The 9,618-nt window shown below is 34.8% G+C and overlaps 1 pseudogene; it reads left to right on the top strand.

The window, feature by feature from the left end:
• The first annotated feature begins 4,372 nt into the window (after positions 1 to 4,372).
• LOC148754857 (dynein axonemal light chain 1 pseudogene) lies at positions 4,373 to 5,340 on the top strand (annotated as a pseudogene).
• Positions 5,341 to 9,618: the final 4,278 nt, after the last annotated feature.

The following is a 9,618-nucleotide window of genomic DNA, read 5'->3' as shown; positions in this document are numbered from 1 at the left end:
TAAGAAACTACAATATTGATCTTTTTAAAGTGGTTTTTTAAATGAATGCAATTGAGATTTAGTATGGATTTAACTTTTTCTAATTTCCTTTTTTTCTTTATTACCTATTAAGTGTTCTTATACCAGTCTATTACTTTGAAATAATGTATGTGCAGGAAAAGTAGACCACGGATAATCCTACATCTTTATGTAAAAAAGCATTTGAATCTCATCCTTAGTAAAATAAATAATTCTTAACTCCTGGGTTATAATAAATAAATATATATTATTTTCAGACAAAACTGCCTCAGCTGCTAACTCATATCTCGCCAATTTTAGCAATAGATGTAAACTGCCATACATCACAGAAATGCCTCATTTGTGACAGAGCTTGTTTATATAACATTTTGAACTTTTAAAAAATCACCTTTTGTTTTTGAGGCTTTTGACAGTGGAGTAGAGACAAATCTCAGGAGAACAAGTAACTTCTAACAAATGAATTAAATTGAAGTGGATTTTTTCAATTAAATGTCTGTTTTTAAAAGGAATACATGGAGATGACCAACATTTCAATTTAATTAATAACTTGATTTAAAACTCTTTGCTTTGTTAACATGTAGCTTGATAGTGTTGCTTATGATTCAAAGAGCAAGAGCTACAAAGTTTTCATTCATTACGAAAAAGGTAAAGGGTAGTGATTTCCTATAGCATTTTGAAAAAAAAAAAATTATGGAAGTACAGTTATCCCTTCGTATCCACAAGGGAATTGGTTCCAGGACCCTGTAGATACAAAATCCACAGATGCTGAAGTCCCTTTATAGAGTAGAGTAGAACAATGCATACAGTTGGCCCTCTGAATCCACAGATTCCCAACTGTGGATCAAAAATACTGTTTCTATTCCACAGTTGGTTGAATCTATTGATGTGAAACCCAAGGATATGGAAGACTGACTATAGGTGTACATGTGTGGGAAAGTACACATATCGTAAAATGCTTGATAAATTTTCATCTATGTAACCAGTACCCAGATCAAGACAAAACATTACTGACACCAGAGTCTCATCCTGCTGCCTTCCAGGCACCCCTCCCGCCTCCCCTCCCCCCCCCCCCGAAGGGCAGCCACTATCCTTATTTACTACAGCATAAATTGGTTTTGTCTATTTTGATACTTTATGTGTATGAAACAGCATGTTCACTTTTGTGTCTGGCTACTTTTCACTCAGCAATGTGAGATTAACCCTCATTATACACAGAATTATAGATCACTTATTTGCATACCTTTTGCCTTCTCAGTGGTTCTGAATTGGGGTACTTTTGCCCCTTGGGAAATTTGGCAATATTTGGAGACATTTTTTATTGTCGTAGCTGTGGGAATGGAAAGTGCTTTAGGCATCTAGTAGGTAGAGGCCAGAGATGCTTGTAAACATGCTATAAAGCAAAGTCCAACTCCCACAGCAAAGTGATTTGGTCCATTGCTTTGTTTCTAATTTGCATATTGTTTATTCAAGCATTTCTTACCTTGTAACATTCTTTGAGCTGTATTCCCTCGAAATTTCTACATTTGTTTTAACAATTCTGAAGTTTCATCTACTGGCTGAAAAGGAACTCCCTCTAGGTGGCCATGGCGCCATGTATGGTATTATACATGGGGTGGGGGAGTCCTTTTATCATCTTGCTTTCTAACAGGATTTCCAGAAACGGAGCATGAGAAGCAGTAACTGCCAATTAAAATTTGTTTCCTGAAATGTTATGACAAGATTCAGGTTTGGGAAGTACATCCCCAGGGACTCTTGCTGATAATAGGAGAAAATAGTGGATTATTTTGTACTGCAGTAAGAAAACCACAAGTGTCCGTTTCATTATAGTCACTTGCTTAGGAATTTGTAAATCACCCATCTTAAACATAAGTTTGCTACCTTTAAAATAAGGCTGAGCCATTGACATTGGTATTAGACCTGTCACTGAAAAACACGTTTTTGTTCTGAAATTTGTATTTTGACAAGAACTGAGAAATTATTGTATAGAAGTTAAATTCTAGAAGGGATCTTTCAGATCATGTGACCCATATCCCACATTTTATAATAGACAAAATGGGAAACAGGAGCATGTATCAGTCACAGCTAGTGTTAAGACCTAGTGCTGACACATGGCTGTGATTCATATATCTATCTATATCTATATATATCTATATATATACACACACACACATATATATGTATATATATGCTCTTCATGGTCATTATCAAGAAGTTTAAGTGATTAAATATATCAAAGAGTGGCAGAATTTAAGCTGAAAACTTTCGGGTTAGCTAATACTGCTAGCACATTTCATAGGTGAAGAAACTTCCCGAATTCATTCCATTGAACTCTGCATGCTCTGAATTTCTTTGAAAACTTACTGAAATATCTAAAAATTCAATTATAGAAGCTACACTTCAAACAGTAGTTCTCTGGCTTCAAGCTTAAAACTTTCACGTCTTACTTAGGCATCTGTCATTTGTCACGTCAACATAATCCTTAGATTGGAACAAAATGCTTTTAGTTTGAACTCTAATTCCTCTTACGACTGGCTCTCTCGTTGCTTCGATGCAGGATTTATCCCCCTTGGCACGGTTGACATTTTGAACCAGATAGTTCTTTGTTCTGGGAGCTGTCCTGTGTGTTTTAGGAGGTTTGGCAGCATCCTTGGCCTCTCTCTAGATACCAACAGCAGCCCCTATCATGACAAAAATGTCTTCGGACATTGCCAGAGTTCCCTGGGGAGCAAAATGTTTATCTGAAAAAAACGTAACCAAGTGTCCTGTATTTTAAATCTCTGACAATCTTACTCATTTGTATAGTCTTTGGTTTACACCACACCATTTTGTACTTGATTATACTCGTATACTTTGTATACAACTCTTGTATTTTTTGTTGTTTTAAATCGTTCTTCCCATACATGGCAAGTAGGGTCCCAGTTCCCTACTAAACTTAAACACAGCACTAAAGGTAATAATCTTCATTCTCATCTTCCCTTACTAACCAGGATATTTTAAACTTTTTCATAAGTTTTTTCTTGTCTGCCCTCCCCATTTTATGTCAATAGAATATGTGTAAGCTACAATTTATCCAAAAGATTCAGTTCAGACATTGAGCATTTGACTTCCAATCATATTATTGGAAATTATAATCACTTAAAACCATGTTGCTACTATAAAGCTATAGTAATTAAGATAGATTGATATTAGCATATGGATAGACAAACTGACCAACTAACAGAAAAAGCAAGTCCAAGAAAGACCTGCACATAAGTAGTCAATTTATATCAAAAGTGACACTGCAGTGCAGTGATAAAAGGCTGATCTTTTCAATACAGTATATTGCCAAGTCAACTGGCTATTCATATAGGAAAATAACATATTTTTGCTTTTACCTTATACCATAAAATACATAAAAATTACTTTCAAATTGCATATCTAAATGTGAAAAACAAAGCTTTTACCAGAAAAAAAAAAGATCTCTGTGATCTTGTAGGCAAGGTTTTTTTAAAAAATATCAAGACACAGCACTAACCATACAAGGGCAAAAATTGATTAATTGTATTATATTAAAATTAAGAACTTTTAATTCATCAAAAGACATGAATGCAACCAACAGAGTTGAAAATATAGACATATCCAACAACCCATATATACATGTATATATGTGTGTGTATATATGCATATATGTATGTATATATGTATAGCCAAAAAAATGTACATACATTTAAGAAAAAACTTAAAATTGTAATAATATATACTGATAACAAAAGATGAATATAAGTCATGTATATATGTTTTTTTGGCACCCCCCCGGTATATATTGAACAAAGGACTCGTGTACAAAATACATGAACTAAAATCAGTGAGCAAAAAAAAAAAAACAGACTTAAACATTTACAAAGAAAGATACCTAAATGGCCAATAAACATGAAAAAGTGCTCTACTTAATCATCAGAAATGTAAACTGAACCCACAATACCACACCACTACATATCCCCAGAATGGCTAAAATGAAAAAGAAGAAACTAAGTTTAGCAGTGATGTAGAGCAACTACAGCTGTTGTTGGTGGAAAACATTATGGCATAAACACTGTAAGACGCAGTTCTAAAGCTTAACATATCCTAAGACCTAGCAATTCCACTGAGTTGTAGACCGAAAATGTACACCTCTGTTCATCAAAAGACGTACTCCTATGAAAGTCTTTACTAACACTATATAATAGCCAAAACGTAGGACACTGCCCATCAACATGAGACTAGAGATGTCATGTGTGACATATTCACATAGTGGGATATGCTATATAATGAAAATGAATGCCGTATGACTCCTGCAACAAAATGATGACACTAATAAGTATAATGTGGGAAAGAAGCCAGATACAATAGATTCATTCCATTAATGGGAAGTATAAAACAACCCTATGCTGCTAGACAGCAGGATGGTGCTTATCCCGGGGGGCACTGGAGGAAAGGCCAGAAAGAAGGCCAGGTAAGGCCCTGGAGTGTTTGGTAATGTTATTTTTTCTGAATTGGGGTGTTGACTACATGTGTAATTTAGTTGTGCAAACTCAAATTGTACACTTAATTGTATATACATTATACTTCAATAAATTGTTTTTTAAAATAGAACCAGGGACCCTAGCAACCAGAGCAGTGACAGCAGCAACCGCTGGAATGACAAAAGCAACACCAGGCAAACAAGCCCTAGCCAGATGGGAAGAGAAAACCAGTCAGAAGCCAAAGAGATAGAGCTTAATGCCCAGATTCCCCCCAGCGAGAAGATGGAAGGCAGCGTCCTTGTCCGTGCTTCCTAATTATGAGAAGCTTTCACTATCTACAAACTGCATAGAAAAAATTGCCAAACTGAATGGCTTAAGAAACTTGAGGATATTGTCCTTAGGAAGAAACAACATGAAGAACTTAAATGGACTGGAGGCAGTAGGAGACACGTTAGAAGAACTGGATCTCCTCAATTTTATGGAGAAGTTGAAAACTTGAAGATTCTCTACACGTGGGATAACATGGTGAAAAACTGGGCTGTTTGTGAAGCTGGCAGAACTGCTATGCCTGGAAGACCAGGTATTTGTAGGCCAACCCTTGGAAGAGAAACATTCTGCTGCAGGGAATTGAAGAGGCAACCAAGAGAGTGCCCAAACTGAAAAAGCTAATAATTAAAGAGGATGAGGAAGGAGAAAACATGTTTTCCGCTTTGTGGTAACTTATTTCAACGTCATAAGAACAATATATATGTTTGGTTATAATGGTCTATTTTAAAGATTCTATATGGGGCAAATGGTTCTTAAGATAAAACCAATCTCTGATTCCTATTTTTTTCTCAGCCTATTCAGTGTTAAGAAATGGTAACACCAACTTTATATATTGTAGCCCTTTTTTTAGAAACTATAAACTTTCCATTTTTGTCTTCAGTCCCAGTTATGTATTGTATGACTTCATCTATGGAAACCTTTATAGGCCAATCATTTTTAACAACAAAGGAACAAATGCGCTTCTTTATTCACTTTTTTTAGGCCAGACATTTAAATATACCGGGGGTGCCAAAAAAATTTACACACATGACTTGTATTCATCTTTTGTTATCGGTATATATTATTGCAATTTTAATACAGTGTTTTTCCTTTCTTAAAATGTGTATACCTTTTTTTGGCACCCTCTGTATGTACTTAACTTTTGAAAAAAAAATGTATAACCAAATCCACCCTTTCATAGTTGACCTATTTTTAGATAACTGGTAACATAAAAAGAGCCTTAAAAAAATTAAATTTTATAATTATATCAGAAAATGTTAAAACAAAATTATGGTCTTTCTTTTAAAATATTTAGGTATAATTTCAACTAAACATTAATTCTTAGGTTAAACAAAGCATCAAGTTTGCAGAGCATTTCATTTTTCTTATAATATTGTTTTATTAGACATATTTTACATTTTTATAATATCAATTTTGCGAAGACCTTAAAGAGTTTTCCAAGAACTTTTTAATCCTTGGATAGTTAATTAATTCTCTTAGAGATCCTAACATTGAGTCATTCTTATAGTTTTTTCCCTCTTTAATTATTAATCGATCTAACAGTCGCTTTATCATATTTGAGTATTTCATGAAATGTTTCATTTATGTCATTTTACAATTTTAATTCAGCATATTTACATGAAATGCCAGTCATTAAATATGTTTACTTAAAATGAAAACAGGCTAAACAGATAGGGTTGCAGTGCTATAGTCTGCTTTGATCTTACTGTCCTATATAAAAATAGAGGCTCTAATTGCTTTAATTTTGTTTTGTGTAAGATTATATTTAACTTACAACTTCTTACATATTCTAATATAAAGAGCAATATTCCTGCATTTAAAATGAGTGGCAATTTAATGATAAAAAATTGGCATTAAGAGCATATGAGATCTTAGTCTCCAGCATATGTCATCAGTTTGACTCAAATAAGCTCTTATAAATATTCACACACAAAAAAAAATAGGCACGAAACTTTTTAACCAGTTTGTACTTACAGTGTAAGTCATTTGCTGTAAATTTTGTAGTTTTTGAATAGTAAAAAGCCATCCTCATCACAAACTTCATGAAAAAGTACCTGCCAAAGGTCTATTTTTGTTACTGGAAGAATGCTTCAGCATCGTGCCTGTCACATAGATGATGGGTAATAGACGTGAAATAGATGCTGACTGTTTAACGATGGTTCGGAACAGTAATCCAGACTTGGTGAGGTCAAACTGGAACTTTGTCTTTGTGTCCAACTACAGCACAATTGGAACAGTATATTTAGTGAAATATACTGCCTATCTCCCAAATATTGCATGGTACATACTTCTAAAAAGTTACTTGATTCTATCTGATATTCAAATTTATCTGAGTGTCCTCTATCTTTATTTTCTAAATCTGGTAACCCTCGTAAATGACACCATTGTTATCAAGCAATAGTTATTTTTAACGGTGAGATTGTAGAGGGACTTGAATAGATACCAAACTAAATTTTGTAAAACACAAAAATACCCACTTAAGGTTGAAACAAGTACAAGTTTTGAGCACTCTGAAAAAACAGCATTTTCAGAGTTAAACAAATACCTCAATAATTCATTATTATTATTTATTTCAGGTTTTTGCCTTTGATTGTTTGTGGTTACTGTTCATTGATTGTTTTTTTTGTTTGTTTGTTTGTTTTAAGGGGAACAGGACTTGATTGGGGAACAGTGTGTACTTCCAGGACTTTTATCCAAGTCAAGTTGTTGTCCTTTCAATCTTAGTTGTGGAGGGCGCAGCTTAGCTCCAGGTCCAGTTGCCATTGCTAGTTGCAGGGGGCGCAGCACACCATCCCTTGCGGGAGTCAAACCGGCAACCTTGTGGTTGAGAGGACGTGCTCCAACCGAGCCATCCAGGAGCTCAGCGGCAGCTCAGCTCAAGGTGCCGTGTTCAATCTTAGTTGCAGGGGGCGCTGCCCACCATCCCTTGCAGGACTCGAGGAATTGAACTGGCAACCTTGTGGTTGAGAGCCCACTGGCCCATGTGGGAATCGAACCCGCAGCCTTCAGAGTTAGGAGCTTGGAGCTCTAACAGCCTGAGCCACTGGGCTGGCCCCATTGATTGGTTTTTTATTTTCTTTTTAATTTCTTCAATTCATGTTAAAACTGATTAAGTTAGATCCTTAACATTGGAATCAACAATATTTTTTAGAATTTTTTTCTCAACATTCCTATTTGACTACAGAGGAACCTGAGATCCATTGTCACTTGCTTATATGCCCTTATATAAAAAGTTATTTTAAATACAACTTCCATCTCAAATGTCACACAATCTTAATTGTAAATTACCAGATTTGGAGCCACTTAAATTGAGTTAAATCACTAACAGGATCAAAGAAACTTAGTTCTGGCACTGAACAGGCTGGGAAAGAGAAAGGAAAACTGTTTACTGCAGTGTGGCTAAGATATGGTAATAAGATTTGTCCTATATTAAGCCCAGGTGAGGTAAAATACCTTTGCAGAGTCAAGTGGTCACTCATGGGAAATAAACTCTCCTGGGACACTGGGGTATGAATTTGTGACCTGAAAGAGGCAATTATTCTCAAATGGATGAGCAAGCACTTGGCTTTTAGCTAGCTCCCTATTTATAGTTCCCTTAGAATCACATGCAGATGAACACACAGGGTAGTTGTATGCAGGTAAGCCTGAATGTCTACATGGATTCAAGATAATAATGTTTCCAGGGGGCAAAAATCACTTTAGCAAATTGGAAAAAAACCTGAAAGTTGGTCAAGAAATTTACAATGGAGATACAACTGGTATTAAATTGAAACCTTTATGGATTTTGTCATGGGACTTTTGTATATAACAGTTAATACGAGTTTTTCCAAGCAAATTAGAAGTGTAGCAATAAAGTGAAAAAGATGTGATATACGAGTACTACTTGGGGCTGTCAGAACTCTGGCCTGCGTCTTGGATTAATCCTGTTTTCCATTTTAAAATTATGTTTATTTTCACTGGTGAGTTAAAGACTATAGAAGCTTCATATATCCTGTTTTCTGACATTGTGATTATTATGAAGGATAACTGAAGGGCACTGAGATTAATTCCATAAGTTATGTGTAAAAATCCCTCAGTAGTTTACAATCATTTCCAATAGTAGAGCTCCACTGGACGGTTTGATCCAAAACAGCAGCAGCTGTTGGAAGCCCAGGACTGCTTTTAGCTGTTGGCCTTTCCACTTTATAGCATTGCCCCTTCTTTTCAAATTTTAATAAGTGTCCTCTCTCTCTGTCACAGACATACACACACACACACACACACACACACACCTTGTGAGCAAAACAACTAAGAACAAGATAACCATATATATCATATATATATATATATATATATATATATATATATATGTGTGTGTGTGTATATATACATATATATATGTGTGTGTGTGTGTGTGTGTGTGTGTGTGTGTATATATATATATATATATATATATATATATACACACACACACACACACACACACACATATATATATGTATATATACATATATATATATATATAGTGAGGTATGTTTATCAAATTTAAAATTTGTCCACAATGTGAATATCTCAAATGGATAAGAATCCCTACTTTTGAACTTGGGACTTTGCCAACTTTTTTCAACCCTCTGCTCATAGATGTTTAAAAATATAAACTGCAGTGATACATTTGGACAATAGGTGTCACCATCTAATTACCTAGAAATACCTCAAATTTGGGACTTCTAATTCTGCCAAGAATCTGGGGTTCCTGATTTTATAAAGAATATCCTACCTTATCAATTATGTCCGTTTGAAATTTAAACTGTCCTGTTTAGAAAGAGAGGTTCCTATACATTGCTAATGACTTCATTTCTTCCTCTTTTCCCCTAGTGCTATTACCCAGATGCCATTACTTAGTCTCTGAAATTAATTGCATTACCTTTAAAATAGAAAATGAATCTCTGGTGCAGTCAATAGTTATACACGTCATTTTTTTTTATTTTTTTTTTTTAATTGTGAGTTCCTGTAAAGGTATCAGTTTGTCATGGGCCGTGTAGTGGCTTGAATCGCAAAACAAACATGGGGAGAAGGATTCCTAGCTACTAAT

Source organism: Rhinolophus sinicus, chromosome 17, assembly GCF_057876585.1.
Source record: "Rhinolophus sinicus isolate RSI-liver-muscle chromosome 17, RSI-T2T, whole genome shotgun sequence".
Classification (NCBI taxonomy): domain Eukaryota; kingdom Metazoa; phylum Chordata; class Mammalia; order Chiroptera; family Rhinolophidae; genus Rhinolophus; species Rhinolophus sinicus.
This window is presented reverse-complemented; position numbering and strand designations above follow the sequence as displayed.